Raw genomic sequence first — 21,702 nt, forward strand, 5'->3', positions numbered from 1 at the left:
TTAAATACCCTGGCAGGCCGGCCTGGGAGGATCTGACGCAGACTTTCCGCGTCCCAAATTGCACCCTATTCCCTATATCAAATCAAGCTTTATTTATACAGCTGAAATATTTACTACACAACAAACAAGATAAAAAACTAAAGAATGACATCCAGGGCCCATAGGGCTGTGGTGGTCAAAAGAGTGCACTATATAGGGAATAGGGTGTCATTTGGTGGACACGCATTGAGAGCATGACTGGGGCACTGTAATCTTGTAAATCTCTGACGGAGGAACGTCCTCCGTTTTCCCATCACAGCTTAAAATAGTGGTCTTAAATACGATCCGCGAGGCATCACTGCCTTGTTAAGTACAAATTAGAAATATTCAAATGTAACTGCACAGTAATGCATGGTCATTCTGTATAGAATAATGCATAGTTTATTCCAGTCCTCTGGATGCCCTCAGTGGGCAGTAGAGTAAAAATGATTGATAAAAACATCTATCAAACTAGAGTCCTCCATTATACTGATGTCTGTCATTGGAAAACTGTTAGTCAACTGTAAATCGCTATAGGATACACTCTGTTGTATCTGGGGTTCCATTGGACGTCAGCTGCACCTTTGGTCCCATCAGCTTTTGCAGATAGATTTGTAGGTTCTATGAATGTTGTTGTTTGCATCATTTCTAATCCCCTCTTTTTTTCTCTCTATACTTTTCTTTCTCCTACCATTCCTACCCTGACTGGAGTAAACTAACAGAGAACAATATTTCTACTGCTATTTACAGCTATTTTCGATCACATCTACGGTACATGTAGTTAAATAATTATATATATATACAGTGGGGGAAAAAAGTATTTAGTCAGCCACCAATTGTGCAAGTTCTCCCACTTAAAAAGATGAGAGGCCTGTAATTTTCATCATAGGTACACGTCAACTATGACAGACAAAATGAGAGAAAAGAAATCCAGAAAATCACATTGTAGGATTTTTTATGAATTTATTTGCAAATTAAGGTGGAAAATAAGTATTTGGTCAATAACAAAAGTTTCTCAATACTTTGTTATATACAGTGAGGGAAAAAAGTATTTGATCCCCTACTGATTTTGTACGTTTGCCCACTGACAAAGACATGATCAGTCTATAATTTTAATGGTAGGTTTATTTGGACAGTGAGAGACAGAATAATAACAAAAAAATCCAGAAAAACACATGTCAGAAATGTTATAAATTAATTTGCATTTTAATGAGGGAAATAAGTATTTGACCCCTCTGCAAAACATGACTTAGTACTTGGTGGCAAAACCCTTGTTGGCAATCACAGAGGTCAGACGTTTCTTGTAGTTGGCCACCAGGTTTGCACACATCTCAGGAGGGATTTTGCAGATCTTCTCCAAGTCATTAAGGTTTCGAGGCTAACGTTTGGCAACTCAAACCTTCAGCTCCCTCCACAGATTTTCTATGGGATTAAGGTCTGGAGACTGGCTAGGCCACTCCAGGACCTTAATGTGCTTCTTCTTGAGCCACTCATTTGCTGCCTTGGCCGTGTGTTTTGGGTCATTGTCGTGCTGGAATACCCATCCACGACCCATTTTCAATGCCCTTGCTGATGGAAGGAGGTTTTCACTCAAAATCTCACGATACATGGCCCCATTCATTCTTTCCTTTACACCAGGGGTGTCAAACGTCCGGCCCGCGGGCCGGATCAGGCCCGCACACGGGTTTAATCCGGCCCGCGAGATGATTTCGAAAAAAAGAAAAGAAAAAGAAAATATATATATATTTTTTTTGTAAAGTATAAAAATGCGCTGCAATTTTTCTATTAAATAAACTGCTGTTCCAATTGCGTCCACTGGATGGCGCAATAGCAATTGTGTTAAGCAAGCAAACTGTTTATACCGGGGCAGAGCAAGTAGGTCAAGCACATGCAGCCAATGAGCTACTTTGTTTTGCCCGCGATATTTATTACGGCTTCTACTTTTAACATTATGTGCTTTGGCACCCTCATTGCCCCAATATGTCTCTGTCAAAAAAGAGAAAAGTGGACGCAGAGTGCAGAGTGTTCCAAGAAAAATGGTCATCCTATTTATTCACGGAATTGAATGGGAAAGCTGTATGTTTGGTGTGTTCAGAGCATGTTGCAGTGCTGAAAGAATATAACCTTCGTCGCCACTATGTGAGTCTTCATGCCGACAAATATGACAACTTTCAAGGACAGCGGAGATGAGAGAAGGTGAATGAACTGTTGGGGGTTCTGAAGAAACAGCAGTCTGTGTTTACTCACAGCCGAGACATCAGTGACGCTGCAGTGAAAGCTAGCTACCTCATTACTAATGAAATCGCAGTGGCTTCAAAACCATTTAGTGAGGGTGAATTTGTAAAAACATGCATGATGAAGGCAGCGGAGATTGTGTGCCCTGAAAAGCGGCAGGCTTTTGCAAATATCAGCCTGACAAGAAACACAGTTGCAGACAGGATTTCCGATCTTTCAGTGGATTTGGACAGCCAGTTGAAGCAAAAAGTAATGTCATTTATTCCGTTTTCGGTTGCAATTGATGAAAGCACGGACATTACAGATGTTGCACAACTGGCCATTTTCATCCGCGGAGTTGATGACACATTGACCGTCACCGAGGAGTTTGTGGAGTTGGTGCCGATGACAGATACAACGACAGCAGCTGATATTTTTACCGCACTCGTCGGCGCACTGGACAGGGTCGGAGTGGACTGGTCCCGCGCTGTCAGCCTGGCTACAGATGGTGCGCCCTCAATGATCGGGAAAAAAAGCAGGCGTTGTGACAAAGTTCAGAGAGAAAGTGCAATCTGCAAATGGAGGACGTGATTTTTTGACTTTTCACTGTATTTTGCACCAGGAGGCTTTGTGTTGCAAGTCATTAAAGATGGATAACGTCATGAAGGTGGTCATCCAAACTGTTAATTTCATCCGATCCAGAAGCCTGAATCACCGTCAGTTTGACAGCCTTCTCAGAGAGAAAGACCACATCTATGGCCTGCCATACCACACTGAGGTAAAATGGTTAAGCCGAGGTACTGTGCTGAGGCGTTTCTTTGATTTACGAGAAGAAATTGAACAGTTCATGGAAGAAAAGGGCACACCAGTGTTAGAATTTCATTCCGCAGAATGGATGCAGGACCTTGCATTTATGGTGGATGTTACAGAGCACCTGAATAACTTGAACAAACAGCTGCAAGGGCGCAACAAAGTTGTCACGCAGTATTATGACAGCATACGTTCTTTCAAGTTGAAGCTGTCATTGTGGGAGACGCAACTTGCCGGTGGTGATGCAGCTCACTTCCCCTGTCTGAAAAATGTGTGCGCGACCCAACATGTGGCAGACATGAAGCGGTTCAAAGATAAAATAACGGGACTGTTACGGGAGTTTGAGCAACGCTTTCAGATTTATGTTTATATGTTTTTATGTTGATGTGCTATTGTTTTTAATTGATTTTATTTTATTTGTATATTTAACCTATTCTTGACTCTGTGGTTCTTGCACTTGTTTGGGGAACAGGATTTCATTATTTTTATCTACATTTCTGCCTGAGAAATGACACCCTGATATAGTTCTGTGATCTGTGATATACTTCTGTGAATCACTGAGGCATTGTGTGTTTGTGTGTTCTTTGTCCTCAGAACTTTCAAATAACTTGAGGTGTTTTATGATTAATAGTGATGTTGTGTTTTTGGACACTGTCCTCAGGCTCCAGCTTTATGTTTATATGTTTTTATGTTGATGTGCTATTGTTTTTAATTGTTTTTATTTTATTTGTATATTTAACCTATTCTTGACTCTGTGGTTCTTGCACTTGTTTGGGGAACAGGATTTCATTATTTTTATCTACATTTCTGCCTGAGAAATGACACCCTGATATAGTTCTGTGATCTGTGAAACAGTTCTGTTAATCACTGAGGCATTGTGTGTTTGTGTGTTCTTTTTCTTTAGAATTTTCAAATAAACTTGACGTGTTTTATGATTAATAGTGATGTTGTGCTTGTACTATTTTGGACACACTGTCCTCAGGCTCCAGCTTTATGTTGTATGTTGATCGTATTAAAACAAAGAAAACAATCTGAAGTTGTTGTTTTTAAGTTATATATACCATGATTTTTCCGGTCCGGCCCACTTGGGAATAGATTTTCCTCCATGTGGCCCCTGAGCTAAAGTGAGTTTGACACCCCTGCTTTACACGGATCAGTCGTCCTGGTCCCTTTGCAGAAAAACAGCCCCAAAGCATGATGTTTCCACCCCCATGCTTCACAGTAGGTATGGTGTTCTTTGGATGCAACTCAGCATTCTTTGTCCTCCAAACACGACGAGTTGAGTTTTTACCAAAAAGTTCTATTTTTGGTTTCATCTGACCATATGACATTCTCCCAATCCTCTTCTGGATCATCCAAATGCACTCTAGCAAACTTCAGACGGGCCTGGACATGTACTGGCTTAAGCAGGGGGACACGTCTGGCACTGCAGGATTTGAGTCCCTGGCAGCGTAGTGTGTTACTGATGGTAGGCTTTGTTACTTTGGTCCCAGCTCTCTGCAGGTCATTCACTAGGTCCCCCCGTGTGGTTCTGGGATTTTTGCTCACCGTTCTTGTGATAATTTTGACCCCACGGGGTGAGATCTTGCGTGGAGCCCCAGATCGAGGGAGATTATCAGTGGTCTTCTATGTCTTCCATATCCTAATAATTGCTCCCACAGTTGATTTCTTCAAACCAAGCTGCTTACCTATTGCAGATTCAGTCTTCCCAGCCTGGTGCAGGTCTACAATTTTGTTTCTGGTGTCCTTTGACAGCTCTTTGGTCTTGGCCATAGTGGAGTTTGGAGTGTGACTGTTTGAGGTTGTGGACAGGTGTCTTTTATACTGATAACAAGTTCAAACAGGTGCCATTAATACAGGTAACGAGTGGAGGACAGAGGAGTCTCTTAAAGAAGAAGTTACAGGTCTGTGAGAGCCAGAAATCTTGCTTGTTTGTAGGTGACCAAATACTTATTTTCCACCATAATTTGCAAATAAATTCATTAAAAATCCTATAATGTGATTTTCTGGAAAGTTTTTTCTCAATTTGTCTGTCATAGTTGACGTGTACCTATGATGAAAATTACAGGCCTCTATCATCTTTTTAAGTGGGAGAACTTGCACAATTGGTGGCTGACTAAATACTTTTTTCCCGAGAGAGAGAGAGAGAGAGAGAGAGAGAGAGAGAGAGAGAGAGAGAGAGAGAGAGAGAGAGAGAGAGAGAGAGAGAGAGAGAGAGAGAGAGAGAGAGAGAGATATAAAAAAAAAAATCTACTTTCCTCTTTCTTCCAAATGCTGGATTTTCACCCACAGTGGCCAATCCACCATTCATTCTGATTTTAACTCCAACCCTCTGATGTCCACAGATTAACCCATCTTTCCCAGTATAATGCCATTTTGCTATTTCCTTTTGCAAAACATCCCTCCATTTTACTATGATGTCTTACGAGGGTCCTGAACCTCCCTATTTGTAACGTTTCTACCGATATTGCTCTAAAAATAAATACTTTACCCAAGAGTATAATGATATTTCCAATTGATTGATCGTGGTTTATTCAGATCCCCCAACAATACAGTTTGCAGGTCCATCCGAACCCTGATATTATTACATAACAAATATTCCTGGACCTGAATACAAAAGCCAGCCACCGATTGACAGTCCCAGAAAATGTGTTCTATTGATTCTGTTTCCTCGTGGCAGAATCTGCTGACTGTCCAATGCCCCATATATTGAGCATTTTATATAATAGTTTAAATTGACGTGAACGGATTGATGTGTCAATTATTGTTTTATATGTTTCATTTCTTCTTTAAGTAACTGTCTCTTCCAATTTTGTGGCAGTGCCACCATAAGTTGGTTATACACTGCTCAAAAAAATAAAGGGAACACTAAAATAACACATCCTAGATCTGAATGAATGAAATAATCTTATTAAATTCTTTTTTCTTTACATAGTTGAATGTGCTGACAACAAAATCACACAAAAATTATCAATGGAAATCAAATGTATCAACCCATGGAGGTCTGGATTTGGAGTCACCCTCAAAATTAAAGTGGAAAACCACACTACAGGCTGATCCAACTTTGATGTAATGTCCTTAAAACAAGTCAAAATGAGGCTCAGTAGTGTGTGTGGCCTCCACGTGCCTGTATGACCTCCCTACAACGCCTGGGCATGCTCCTGATGAGGTGACGGATGGTCTCCTGAGGGATCTCCTCCCAGACCTGGACTAAAGCATCCGCCAACTCCTGGACAGTCTGTGGTGCAACGTGGCGTTGGTGGATGGAGCGAGACATGATGTCCCAGATGTGCTCAATTAGATTCAGGTCTGGGGAACGGGCGGGCCAGTCCATAGCATCAATGCCTTCCTCTTGCAGGAACTGCTGACCAACTCCAGCCACATGAGGTCTAGCATTGTCTTGCATTAGGAGGAACCCAGGGCCAACCGCACCAGCATATGGTCTCACAAGGGGTCTGAGGATCTCATCTCGGTACCTAATGGCAGTAAGGCTACCTCTGGCGAGCACATGGAGGGCTGTGCGGCCCCCCAAAGAAATGCCACCCCACACCATGACTGACCCACCGCCAAACTGGTCATGCTGGAGGATGTTGCAGGCAGCAGAACATTCTCCACAGCGTCTCCAGACTCTGTCACGTCTGCCACATGTGCTCAGTGTGAACCTGCTTTCATCTGTGAAGAGCACAGGGCGCCAGTGGCGAATTTGCCAATCTTGGTGTTCTCTGGCAAATGCCAAACGTCCTGCACGGTGTTGGGCTGTAAGCACAACCCCCACCTGTGGACGTCGGGCCGCTTGAGCAGACACATGCACATTTGTGGCCTGCTGGAGGTCATTTTGCAGGGCTCTGGCAGTGCTCCTCCTGCTCCTCCTTGCACAAAGGCGGAGGTAGCGGTCCTGCTGCTGGGTTGTTGCCCTCCTACGGCCTCCTCCACATCTCCTGATGTACTGGCCCGTCTCCTGGTAGCGCCTCCATGCTCTGGACACTACGCTGACAGACACAGCAAACCTTCTTGCCACAGCTCGCATTTATGTGCCATCCTGGGTGAGCTGCACTACCTGAGCCACTTGTGTGGGTTGTAGACTCCGTCTCATGCTACCACTAGAGTGAAAGCACCGCCAGCATTCAAAAGTGACCAAAACATCAGCCAGGAAGCATAGGAACTGAGAAGTGGTCTGTGGTCACCACCTGCAGAACCACTTCTTTATTGGGACCACTTCTTTATTGGGGGTGTCTTGCTAATTGCCTATAATTTCCAGCTGTTGTCTATTCCATTTGCACAACAGCATGTTAAATGTACTGTCAATCAGTGTTGCTTCCTAAGTGGACAGTTTGATTTCACAGAAGTGTGATTGACTTGGAGTTACATTGTGTTGTTTAAGTGTTCCCTTTATTTTTTTGAGCAGTGTAGTTTTTAATTGATCATATGCCTCCATCCACTATTGTTAGTTGCTTGTATGACTTAATTTTACCGTTCTTGTTTGCAATGTACTTCATAAATATTATACCCTTCTTGTAATTATTTGCAAAAAAAAAAAATTGTACATTGGAGTTTAGCCATGTTTTTTGCTGTAATATTAGATGTGCCTTTTCTGGAGGATGAAATGGAAATTGTAGCCAACTCTGTATGACCTCATTTAAAAAGGAGCATACTTTAAACAGGGATCCATTGTCAATCCACCGAAAATGTAAGGTTTTAATCTGCAAAAAGGCAAAGAGCCCACTCTTAAACATAGAATGGGCCTCTCTTAGTAGCTTGCTATAAAAACGGTTTGGTACAATGGAGGCTTTAAGAGAGGTTTAATGCCTTAATATTTAATAGTTTTAACCCTCCAAACTCATGTTTGTTATATAAATATGCTCGTTTGGTTTACCATTCCAAATAAAGTGAAATATTTTTTCTCGCATGATTTGAAAAATGATTATCCTGGAGTCAGTAGAGCCATGAATAAATATGTAAACTATGATATAACTAGAGAAATAAATCAGGGTAATCTTCCCGTAAATGGATAGGTGTTTCCCTCTCCACAGTCTCAAAATTAAGTTTTTGATCAATGTTAATAGTTGCAAGATCGCCTAACTTTTCTGGGTTATGTACACCAAGCACATCGAGATTACATGGACCTTTTAAGTTTGTATCTTTTAGAGACCCAATCATTAATATAGTACATTTATCATAGTTGAGTTTTAAAATTATCCAGGTCCTCAATGAGGCCCTTCAAGGTTGAAGATTGAAGACTCAAGAGAAAACTTGAATCATCGGTCTCTAATCCCTTAATTTTTAGCCACTTAATGTTATCATTAGATCAAACTAACAGTTCAATGGCCATAATAAATAGGTATGGTGACAGAGGGCAACCTTGTTTTACGCCTCTTGACAATTCAATGTTCTCAGTAATACATGTTGTCAATATTTTGTGATGGGCCTTTAACTTTTTTAAGAGACTGGGTCTTTGTATTGCCCCCTGGCTCCTGCTTCAGTAGGAGAGAGATCAGTCCCTCTTTTTGTGTGTCTGACAGTTTGCCATTTATATATGAGTAAGTTGTCCTGTCCCCTTAGCAGAAAAACACCCCCAAAGCATAATGTTTCCACCTCCATGTTTGACGGTGGGGATGGTGTTCTTGGGGTCATAGGCAGCATTCCTTCTCCTCCAAACACGCCGAGTTGAGTTAATGCCAAAGAGCTCGATTTTGGTCTCATCTGACCACAACACTTTCACCCAGTTCTCCGCTAAATCATTCAGATGTTCATTGGCAAACTTCAGACGGCCCTGTATATGTGCTTTCTTGAGCAGGGGGACCTTGCGGGCGCTGCAGGATTTCAGTCCTTCATGGCGTAGTGTGTTACCAATTGTTTTCTTGGTGACTATGGTCCCAGCTGCCTTGAGATCATTGACAACATACTCCCGTGGAGTTCTGGGCTGATTCCTCACCATTCTCATGATCATTGCAACTCCACGAGGTGAGATCTTGCATGGAGTCCCAGGCCGAGGGAGATTGACAGTTCTTTTGTGTTTCTTCCATTTGCGAATAATCGCACCAACTGTTGTCACCTTCTCACCAAGCTGCTTGGCGATGGTCTTGTAGCCCATTCCAGCCTTGTGTAGGTCTACAATCTTGTCCCTGACATCCTTGGCGAGCTCTTTGGTCTTGGCCATGGTGGAGAATCTGATTGATTGATTGCTTCTGTGGACAGGTGTCTTTTATACAGGTAACAAACTGAGATTAGGAGCACTCCCTTTAAGAGTGTGCTCCTAATCTCAGCTCGTTACCTGTATAAAAGACACCTGGGAGCCAGAAATCTTTCTGATTGAGAGGGGGTCAAATACTTATTTCCCTCATTAAAATGCAAATCAATTTATAACATTTTTGACATGCGTTTTTCTAGATATTTTTGTTGTTATTCTGTCTCTCACTGTTCAAATAAACCTACCATTAAAATTATAGACTGATCATTTCTTTGTCAGTGGGCAAACGTACAAAATCAGCAGGGGATCAAATACTTTTTTCCCCTCACTGTATATATACAGTACCAGTCAAAAGTTTGGACACACCTACTCATTCAAGGGTTTTGCTTTATTTTTACTATTTTCTACATTGTAGAATAATAGTGAAGACATCAAAACTATGGAATCATAAGGAATCATGTAGTGACCAAAAAAGTTAAACAAATTCTTCAAAGTAGACACCCTGCCCTTACCCCCAGGTGGTAAGGGTAGGTAACAACACATCTGCCACGTTGATCCTCAACACAGGGGCCCCTCAGGGGTGCATGCTCAGTCCCCTCCCGTACTCCCTGTTCACTCATGACTGCATGGCCAGGCACAACTCCAACATCATCGTGGTCCTCTGTAGCTCAACTGGTAGAGCACGGCGCTTGTAACGCCAAGGTAGTGGGTTCGATCCCCGGGACCACCCATACACAAAAATGTATGCACGCATGACTGTAAGTCGCTTTGGATAAAAGCGTCTGCTAAATGGCATAATATTATTATTATTATTATTAAGTTTGCCGATGACACAACAGTGGTAGGCCTGATCACCGACAACGGCGAGACAGCCTATAGGGAGGTCAGAGACCTGGCCTTGTGGTGCCAGGACCACATCCTCTCCCTCAATGTGATCAAGACAAAGGAGATGATTGTGGACTACAGGAAAAAGAAGAGGACCGAGCACGCCCACATTCTCATCGACGGGGCTGTAGTGGAGCAGGTTGAGAGCTTCAAGTTCCTTGGTGTCCACATCACCAACAAACTAACATGGTCCAAGCACACCAAGACAATCATGAAGAGGGCACGACAAAACCTATTCCCCCTAAGGAGACTGAAAAGATTTGGCATGGGTCCTCAGATCCTCAAAAGGTTCTACAGTTGCACTATTGAGAGCATCCTGACTGGTTGCATCACTGCCTGGTATGACAACTGCTCGGCCTCCGACCGCAAGGCACTACAGAGGGTAGTGCGTACGGCCCAGTATATCACTAGGACCAAGCTTCCTGCCATCCAGGACCTCTATACCAGGCGGTGTCAGAGGAAGGCCCTAAAAATTGTCAAAGGCTCCAGCCACCCTAGTCATAGACTGTTCTCTCTGCTATCGCACGGCAAGTGGTACCGGAGCGCCAAGTCTAGGTCCAAGAGGCTTCTAAACAGCTTCTACCCCCAAGCCATAAGACTCCTGAACATCTAATCAAATGGCTACCCAGACTATTTGCATTGCATTCATCACTCCAGAGAACGCGTTTCCACTGCTCCAGAGTCCAATGGCGGCGAGCTTTACACCACTCCAGCCAACACTTGGCATTGCGCATGGTGATCTTAGGCTTGTGTGCGGCTGCTCGGCCATGGAAACCCATTTCATGAAGCTCCCAACGAACAGTTATTGTGCTGACGTTTCTTCCAGATGCAGTTTGGAACTCGGTAGTGAATGTTGCAACCGACGACAGATGATTTTTACACGATACGCGCTTCAGCACTCGGCGGTCCCGTTCTGTGAGCTTGTGTGGCCTACCACTTCGGGGTTGAGCCATTGTTGCTCATAGACGTTTCCACTTCACAATAACAGCACTTACTGGGGCAGCTCTAGCATGGCAGAAATTTGACTAACGGACTTGTTGGAAAGGTGGCATCCTATGACGGTGCCATGTTGAAAGTCACTGAGCTTTTCAGTACGGGCCATTCTACTGCCAGTGTTTGTTTATGGAGATTGCATGGCTGTGTGTCGATTTTATACACCTGTCAGCAATTGCCGCATCCACTAATTTGAAGGCTTGTCCACATACTTTTGGCCATGTAGTATGTAGTATATATAGAGATTTTTGCAATTCGTTCCAGTCATTAGCAGCAGAGAACTGGAAGGAATGGCGGCCAAAGGAGGTGTTGGCTTTGGGGATGACCAGTGAGATATACCTGCTGGAGCGCATACTACGGGTGGGTGTTGCTATGGTGACCAATGAGCTAAGATAAGGCGGGGATTTGCCTAGCAGTGATTTATAGATGGCCTGGAGCCAGTGGGTTTGAAGACGAACATGTAATGAGGACCAGCCAACAAGAGCGTACAGGTCACAGTGGTGGGTAGTGTATGGGGCTTTGGAGACAAAACGGATGGCACTGTGATAGACTACATCCAATTTGCTGAGTAGATTGTTGGAGGCTATTTTGTAAATGACATCGCCGAAGTCAAGGATTGGTAGGATAGTCAGTTTTACGAGGGCATGTTTGGCAGCATGAGTGAAGGAGGCTTTGTTGCGAAATAGGAAGCTGATTCTGGATTTAACTTTGGATTGGAGATTCTTAATGTGAGTCTGGAAGGAGAGTTTACAGTCTAACCAGACACCTAGGTATTTGTAGTTGTCCACATACTCTAGGTCAGACCCGTCAAGAGTAGTGATTCTAGTCGGGTGGGTGGGAGCCAGCAGCGTTCGATTGAAGAGCATGCATTTAGTTTTACTAGTGTTTAAGAGCAGTTGGAGGCTACTGAAGGAGTGTTGTATGGCATTGAAGCTCGTTTGGAGGTTTGTTAACACAGTGTCCAATGAAGGGCCAGATGTATACAAAATGGTGTCGTCTGCGTAGAGGTGGATCTGAGAGTCACCAGCAGCAAAAGCGACATCATTGATATACACAGAGAAAAGTGTCGGCCCAAGAATTGAACCCTGTGGCACCCCCATAGAGACTGCCATAGGTCCAGACAACAGGCCCTCCGATTTGACACATTGAACTCTATCTGAGAAGTAGTTGGTGAACCAGGCAAGGCAGTCATTTGAGAAGCCAAGGCTATTGGTTATGATTCCAATGCTGTCCAATATTGGGTCCATCTTAAGGATCTCCAGAAGAAATGCACCATGGGACAGTACTGGAAGAGGGAAGGAGGGAAGTCCCTGCTGAGGACATCTTTCACTAAGTTAGTTCTCTGCATCAGACAAGATAGTACTTCTAGTTGTATCACAGGAGAGAGAGCGAGAGAGAGAGAGAGAGAGGGGAGAGAGAGAGAGAGAGAGAGAGAGAGAGGGAGAGAGAGAAAGAAGGGCTTGGAATTGTCAGGAACCTTACGATACAATATTATCATGATAATTCTATACGTAATGCGATTCGATACTGTGCTTTTACTGTGATTCAATGTTCTAAATTGCTCACCATATGTCTGCTGCAGAGGGACAAGAGAGAGCCATGAGAAAACACATTTTGATCAGTCATGGAAATAAAAGTGCTGAAAACTAATATGCTCCTATTTAAAAAGAAGATGGAGAACAAGTTAAGAAGAAAAAATACTGTTTTGGTGCAGGTACAGCCAACTAGCGCAAAAATAATATTGCGACATTGTCAAAACGATACGATATACAGTTTTGTAAAAAATAATATTCAGATATGAAACTGTATTGATTTTCTTCTCCCATCACTAATAGATAGAAAAAGAGAGAGCTGTAAAACCATAGAGAGAACACCACACATACTACCTCCTTCTAGCAAACCTGAAACTTGATCCAAACGAAGATCTGCTTGGAGCGGAGCAACACACAACAACACATGCCAAGTCAACATATTTAAAAAAAAATCTACAGTTTTACCTGCAGCCCTGAAGACAGAGACAGATGCTGGCTGGGCCGTTGACTTCGGTCCCCTTCACTTTGACTCACAGTGGTGTGGTATTCACACTCACAGCTCTCTACCACCGCCATTATGGAGAAAACCAAGGAAGTGGCAGGTAGATTCTGTCAGGGAGAGAGCCATGACGCAGACACAATGTAAGGGCGTGGTAATAGGCAGTGGCCAACTCACTGACTTACAGTGGTGCCAACTGATTAGCTAGGCGAAATACAAAACTGCCCAACCTCTCCCCCAAAATACCCTTCTACCCTCTATGTAATTCAACATCTAACTCTCTCTGTTCTATTCTCTCAGCTACACCCCTCCCTCTCTTCGACAATGCCCACAAACACTCCTTGTACTTTAACTGATTAGAAGAGGGTCAGGGAAGTAAGGCTCCTGCCAAAATATTCCCTCCGTTTTTTCTTCTTCTATTTAAAATGCATATTTGCTTTGATTTCCACAATGAGAGGAAGAGCAAAGACCCTGGCGCCCTACTGCCCTTATCAATCTGACCTATAGACAGACTGGACAATATGTTCAGGAGTTAGCTAGTGAGTCATGGGAACTCTGTCTCATTGGCCACCGTGACAGGTCAGACTGATCAGTAGGGTGTCTGGTTCCTCCCTGGCTGAACCCTACCCTGGCAGGCAGATTTCTTTTTTGGTTTGTTTGTTGCCTGTGTTCCCTGGACCTATTGTGTAATGTTTATAAAATAGTTAAAGGGACAGGAGCCTTTCCATGTGCAGTCCAAAACAACACAGACAGCACTGGCTTGCCTAGATGGACTTATGCTTAAATACATTTTCAACAGCATTATTTTCAATCTAATCAATCTAGCCAGTTCACCCTGATCAAGAAACACCATCAAAACTAAATTAAACCCAAAGTATAAGCCAAATGTAGAGTATATAGCCTAAAGCCTAAATCAATGTTTTTAATTATTTTCACACTATGGTGGTCTTAATCTGTGTAGACCCCATCCAAACAGGGGGTTTGAACACATGCATAGGAGTGATATTATATTACACCCTGAAGTGACTATTAATGGAGATTAAAGACTTTCACCCATTCAGGATCAAATCATTCTACCATGACAAAGTGATAATAGATATCTATTAAAAAAGCAGTATCACGTTACCTATTAATGAGAAAAGAAAGCGACACACACACTAAAGTATGGGTGTCCTCCCTGTGCCCTTCTTATGATATGCTGTGTGTGTGTGTGTGTGTGTGTGTGTGTTATATCCACCACATACTGGCAGGCTAACCCTCTCCTGTTGCGTCCTCATTTATAACAAATTATCTCCATGGGGTGCCGCCGGGATATGGCACCCTCAACCTCAGAGATGAGGGCATTAGACAGACTCAGTGTGTGTGTGTGTGTGTGTGTGTGTATTGCCTTCATTTCGTGAATACGAGTGTGTGTGCGCGTGTGTTTCTGAGAGGGAAAGAGTGGCGCCAACTGCAGAGGCAGCAGCTGCAATGCAGACCCTTGGCAAACAGTTGTTCTTCCATCAATTTAGAAATTGCCAATGTGGCAGGTTTGTGACATCACAGAATGTCAGTTTACAGAACCCTCTGTCTCACGGACGGTAACCGTACTACAGCAACCAAACCAAACACTACTGAGAGACTGAGAAGTTGGCTTCTCTGGGAAGGGAAGGGGAGGAGAAGCTGGACAGAGCAGGAAGTGGGCTGTGGTTGGCCCCCAGCGTCACAGGAAACAAACAGGAGCTGATCAATGTCAGCAACATAGAATACAAACCAATCAGACTATGAGAACACATTACACAAGACATTACTGGAACCTAGTAAACAGATACACACTCATGTGTTTACCTACAGTGCACATAATGTTTCCACTCCTTTCAGCATAGGACAAACAATAATATAATATATTCTAATATAGAGTACATAAAGCTAAATGTGCCATAGATAAGAAACAATAATGTAAAACAAAACCATGTACTGTAACTGTACACATTTCATTAGAACCCCTATAGAACATACAACATCTTTAAAAAAACGTATCCATCAATCAGAAGCTGCCCTCCACCTGGCTCCCTTGTGCTCTTCCAATAGCATTGTGCTGCCAGCAGAGTCTAGGGAGCTCCTCCCACTCAATGGGAGGCCAGCTCTGGCACTGGGGCCTGTGATGCAGCAGCTTTAGGAAGTCTAGTGAATGTGAACTGGAGAGCTGCCAATGCAGAGTTACCAAGAGAGCAAGGTAAAACATTTCTCCCTCTCTGTTTCGCTCTCTCACTCTGTCTCCCCCTCCCTCCCTCTTTCTCTCCCTCTCTTTCTCTCTCTCTGAACTCGAGCCATGACATTTAGACCCCATTTGCTGCTCCCTCACTCCCCCCCCAGAGATAGAGAGAGAGAACAAGAGGGAGAGAGAGAACGAGAGAGAAAGAACAAGAGGGAGAGCTACATGGGGTCGAGAGAACAAGAGAGAGAAAAACACAGGGCCAGCCATGCTGTCGTAGAAGTACAGCTCAGTAGAGGACTGCGTCACCACCAGTGTTTCGGTCTCTACTAACTACGCAGAAACAAATGTCTCAGGGAGGGTTTCCACTAAACCCCAGCCAGTGGCCCTAGAGACTGAAAACAAATCACATGATAATACTGATCTGCTACAAGATAAAGGCTCCAAATAGGTCTCCTGTTGGCTTCCCTAATAACAAAATAAGCCCAGGTTTACTCGATCCCGGTTTACTCATCCTCCTTCCTGCCTTCGACCCTATGAAGAGTTAATCACAACAAGTTGAAAGTAAAAACACACAAATATGCTGAGTAGCAATATGAACAAACTGTATCGCCTGGTTCGCACCTTATAGCAGATACTATGGGAGAAAAGGTATCCTGATGACAACATATTACTGCCGACTAGCTCCATACCGGTTACTATGTGGTTTTGTATAAGGACAGACAACACATCACACATATCTATATCTACGTAATAATGTATGTAATAATTTATTTGTATATATGTAATCATATAATAGCAATATTCGATTACCTCGATAATTCTCTGAATACGCTCCCCAACGTGCGTCGTCTTGACATTAAGAACCTTCCAGAACGTTCTTTCGATGACCCCTTTGCCTCACTCCTTCCCACCCCCTACTCCGACCTCACAATGCCATCAAAACACCAAACACCCACACTAACTAACTGTCACATCTTCAGCATCCATGTTGGAAGTCTTCTCTGACGATCCCAGCCTAACTACTACACAGATGTAGAGGCTGAGGGAGAAGCAGGTAACATGCACTATGGATGAGGCTGAGGAGGCAGGGGTTCACGCCGTAACCATTGCGTCCAACTCTCAGGTAGAAAACTGGATGACTGCAGGCTTCTATTATCTTAGCTTCTGTTTCCCCCCTCGACGTGAAAAAGTGACGTAGCAACTAATCCAAAATCTCTCTCTCTGACTCCCTCCCTCCCTGCCTGCCTCAGACACACGCACACTATTTTCATCTCGTTGCAACAGCAGAATTTCTCTTTCAGACAGTTAGTTTTGCATTGACACAGATATACGCCAACAGATCAGACCACACACACAAACAGCTCGCCACAACGGTTTACAATCACTCTCTATTTCTCTTCCTCGATCGGTGTGACGCAGCACTCATTTTCAGGGCTTTCTCTGCTGCTACTGTTGTGGCTACATACACTAACGCAGGCAGCAGCTTCTTGAACGACTCGACCCAGCAACACACTGCTGGCTGCCAAACAGACAGCTGAGCACAGCTAGCTAGGGCTGCAGTTAAAGAGACCTTGTTGCCACCTCCCACTCTGTCCACCCATTTCTCTCTGACCGTGACGGATCCTGTGTCCCCATTTTCCCCCGTGTCCCCTTTCAATTGGGTCTCTCTCTCTCTCAGCTGAGAGCTAAGCTGACAGAGACGAGCCTCCTCTCCTTTGTCACCTGACTAGCCACTTGTTTTAAAAGGCACATCATCAGACAAACAAGAGAAAAACCAAAACAGAGAGGTACATAAGCCTCTTACATACAGTAGCATCTCGTTTATAGGAGATGAAAGTGGGCCAACAAGGAACCATCAAGATATTACAACATCAATATTCAAAACAGACCTACTGCAATCATGGGAACAATCGGTGCAGCAGAAGATGACTGAGGACCTGGAAAATGTGATGTTCAAAGTGTACCTTTTAAAGAAAGTCCTGTAATCATTGTCCAATTTCGCCTGTTGTGACGATCGTCATTTCTGTTATTGTGGGGAGTGTCTGTGTGTGCTGGTGTTAGCTATGGCTGGAGAATTACAATGAGAACCCCTTACCACCAGACATAGGCAGGGCTGAATAACCGTCATTAGGTTTAGCTACACACCACAAGGCTTACCACATCACGTCTATCTACAGCTCTCGCGGAGTAGAAACTCACTTTTGTTATCTGGGCTGTAAAGGAAGCTTTGTCTTAGAGACCACTAAGTGTAAAGTAATTTGATTTCTTTCACGTTTGACCACTCCAACACAACTGGGCTGAGCATTGAATAAGCAACCTTTGACTTGGATGAAGATGATACAGTAATAACATGATAATAAATGGCTGACAATCAAGGAACAGTTGAACAATACACAGTCAATTACATATTGTAAGGACAGTATGTTGCATTGACCCATTTCAGGTTCAGATAGAGATAAAGAGAGAGAAAGAGAGGGAGAGCGTTCACTTCAACATTCACTCCTTGGGTTCATCTTACCATGGTGGGAAGGGAAGGAGACTATCGGTAAAAGAATCAGCTTTATCTCCGGACTGCGTCTCTCTCTCTGCCAGCAGCAAGGATATGTAAGGGATCTGTCTGATCAAAGCATGTGTTCTCTGAGGAGACATGGTACATGCAGGAGTATTGATGAGAGAGGTGACGATCTGGTCTCCTCTCAGTCAGTAGATCCCCAGACTTAACAACCCAGCACAACGTAAAACACATGGAACAGAAGCAGTAGGCTAATGGTGTGAGGGTTTACCAGTGGACTGGGTTAAAGCCAGGTTCCGCCCCTGCTACTGGTGCTACAAGATGCAACACCAAGATCAACACTTTAGTAGACATAAATACTGTTTCAAAAATACCAATAAGACCAATCCTATAAAATATATTCCTTTTATATTGTTGCCTTTACTGTAAATCTGCAACCTGGAGATCTTCCTGTTAGCTATTTATACCAATCATTCACTGGGCACTGGGTTAAATATAGCCATGTCATCTCAAAGTCCTGCTCCACCTCCTAAACCCTAATCTCCCTCTCAGGTATGTGCCCTGGTCTGGGTTGTTGCTGTTGTTGTTGCTGTATGGAAAGAAGCCTTCGCCATCCATCCCTGAAATATAACATCATATGGCTCAGCAGTTTGTGGCACACTCAGAAATCTGGTATTCATTATTATCATGTTGTGTATACACTTACCTATAATTTTTACTGCCCACAAAGTGTCACCTTTGGTCTACTGAAAAATAAGAAATGTAAAGGTATGTGGATGAATATGTATGTAATGAAACTTTATTCACCACTTCATATCAGGATATAGCCTATGCAGCTCTATACACGTGTACAATCTTGCACAGTAAACATACACTCCCCATGCATCCAATGATAACATGAGTAGATTGATGATCTAGCCTATGCCTACATAGCTATGTTACTTGGTGCTAAGTTTGTTATTTTTCTGACCCTCTTGGTATCCATATCAGTGTTTTGATAGTATGATTATCAAAGTCATTATTTTAATCAATTGAATCCTGACTCAGATCCTGACTTTAATAAAAGTAATTGATTTAATCCATCAACCATCTGCACACCATTGAAGAGATCTCTGTATAACTGAGATAATAAGATCAACATTGTGTGGGCTGGCATCCACTGCGTCACTTTTTACTCTTGAGGGTTTAAGGCCTTGACGTCAAGAGAGCCCTCGTCATCCTTTCCCACACATGTGCGTGCGTACACACACACACACACACACACACACACACACACACACACAAACACACACAAACACAGAGGTGCCAGCCTCATAAACCTGGCCAGACATAACCTCTGGACCAGGGTTTCCCAAACTCAGTCCTGGGGCCTCCATTTTGGTTTTTGCCCTAGCCCTACACAGCTGATTCAAATAATCAACTCATCATCAAGCTTTGATTATTTGAATCAGCTGTGTAGTGCTAGGGCAAAAACCAAAATGTGCACCCCTGGTAGGCCCCAGGACCGAGTTTGGGAAACCCTGCTCTGGAGGGAAAAGGAATATCACAGATTTTATTGAACTCCAATTGGAATACTGCTGTAATGTTTCACTAGTCAAGCGATTTTCATGTAAAGGTAAAATCATTTCAAATGGAAAAATCAGATACATTGATACCGTTCATTGTCCACGTTCAGTATTGAAAAATAATGATAATGTATGTTTATCTAAGCTGCAGAACAGCGACACACATCGTCCAGGAAGAGTAATGGTTTGGTGGTTTGTTTACATCAGAAATAGGAAGTGCGCATCTCATCCTACTTTCAATGATCATGTCATTTATCAAAAGGCCTACTTTGGTAAACATTAGCTGAGTCAAAGAATGCAGAATGACGTATTTTAGGCTATTTACTAGATGACATTATCTGCAGTTCTGCAGATCTCTTTATATCCTATACATTACATATATAACATAAACTTTGTACGTTTACCTCAATTCAAAATATATAACAAAACTTGCTATGCCACTCAGAATTAAGAAGTAGCATCATAAAATGGGAAAAGAGAGACAGACATGCAGGTAAATAGAAGTGCGCAACATCCTCCAAGGCGCCAAGCCCTCGTCCATTCTCTTGCAGCATCCCTTTTCACTGTTATGGTACCTTCCCCACCATATTGCCTTCAATTAGTTTATTGCTCTATTCCCTTGTAAAAACGCACATTTTTACTATGCTTTCATATATTTTACGCAGTAGCTTATTGGGGTGCTATTTTAACATATATTCATACTGTAAGACATTTCATAACAACTGTTTCATAACCCCATACCCTACACGTCAACACTGACTCATCTATGAACATTAATAAAATATTAGAAACATGAACTGCCTGAAGCTTAAAGAACAGTTACCCAAACATTTTAGATTGCGAAATACTAATGTGCGCAATTATTTCCTGATTATCTAAATGTAAAAGAGAAACTTCACCTGTGATATGCTGGGATGTTGACAATGACAGTAGGCTGTAGACATTGTGGTGTGTGATGATGATCCAAGCTTCATCCTTCTTGGCGAGAAAGGACTCACCTATGGCACATCTCATGCGTAGCATGTCCTGTGGCCATTCTGGACAACAATACATGATCCTGGCATCGGTCCCTGGATCATGTATCTCAAGACGTTTCCTTTTAAAACCTGTTAATCCATCGAATTTTCCAGAGCGCCACATTCAAACCCCGCCCTCTCACACACCCCTGCTTTGGATTGGCTGCTGTAAAAAAACGTAATGCCGCGTCGTCTGAATCACATGCTTTTGACACATGTTTACATACATTTGGAACTGTCACATGTTAAAAATGTAGCCATTTTACCAGTACTGTACGCGGTGTATAAAAAAAATGTGTTCGATGATGGTGAAGTGCAATTAGAGTAGTAGCCTATCATAGGCCTAGGCCTACTGCCCAATAAAACAATAGTTCTACCTGTCCTTAAACTAAAACTCAGATTAAATAATAATTAAAATAGGCAATTAGGCTATTGAAATTAACTTGTTTCTTTCAGTTTTCCCTATACAATAATAACCTATTCAGACCCTTACAAAATTGTAGAATGGCCATTAGTACAGAAGAGGGCGTACTCACCCAAGGATAGAAAGCCTGGTTTTAAGGACATGCTATTGCTTGTGGAACAGTGAACAGTGCTGTTCATACATAGTCTCTCTCACTGTGTTCCATATTTTTCATGGTTTTTGGCCTATACTAATTCACTGATTCAGTCTTTCACAGTTACTTGATTGAAGTGGTGAAGGTAGTTTCTAAGAAAATACTGAAAAAAAAATCATGTCAATATTAGGCTAAAGTAGTTTTACAGTTATCCAAATTTCCTTAGTGCAAATTAGGGACAATACACATCAGACTGTGCACATGAGATCAAAGGAATGGACATCATATAGGCTACATTACAACAATTAAGCAGAAATGAAATGTGGAGATAAATGAATGTGTGGCGCATCAGATAGTAAATCATGGACCAGTGTTTGACTAAAGGCCGTAGCAGGGCCAAAGGAAATGAACTTGGTTGAGTGTAACATTGAACCACAGTGGAAAGAAAGAGACAATGTTTTCCAGATTGTTTCTTGTTTCTCACAACAGATGTGCTTTAACGGGGAGCTTCCTCATAGATTTTCATTCACATCAGAGGACTTCTGCTTTGTGTGAAATATGTTTTATCACATGCATCCCACACTAGTCACTTGGATGTGAAGTCTAATGCAAACAATACAATTACATTTATTTTAATAGTTTATTTGACAGGGACAATGTACAACAAACATTGCACCAGATATTTATGCTAAATAGCTTATTGTCATCTTATCTGAG

The 21,702-nt window shown here is 42.8% G+C and overlaps 1 long non-coding RNA gene across 1 annotated transcript; it reads right to left on the reverse strand.

Annotated features, from left to right (window-relative positions):
• Positions 1-12,834: 12,834 nt before the first annotated feature.
• Positions 12,835-20,517, reverse strand: LOC121545740. The gene is made up of 3 exons (XR_005996290.2): positions 20,312-20,517; positions 18,554-18,593; positions 12,835-18,467 (listed from the first exon to the last, which is right to left on the reverse strand). It is a non-coding gene; the product is annotated as an uncharacterized LOC121545740 (long non-coding RNA).
• Positions 20,518-21,702: the final 1,185 nt, after the last annotated feature.

This window comes from Coregonus clupeaformis, chromosome 30, assembly GCF_020615455.1.
Source record: "Coregonus clupeaformis isolate EN_2021a chromosome 30, ASM2061545v1, whole genome shotgun sequence".
Classification (NCBI taxonomy): domain Eukaryota; kingdom Metazoa; phylum Chordata; class Actinopteri; order Salmoniformes; family Salmonidae; genus Coregonus; species Coregonus clupeaformis.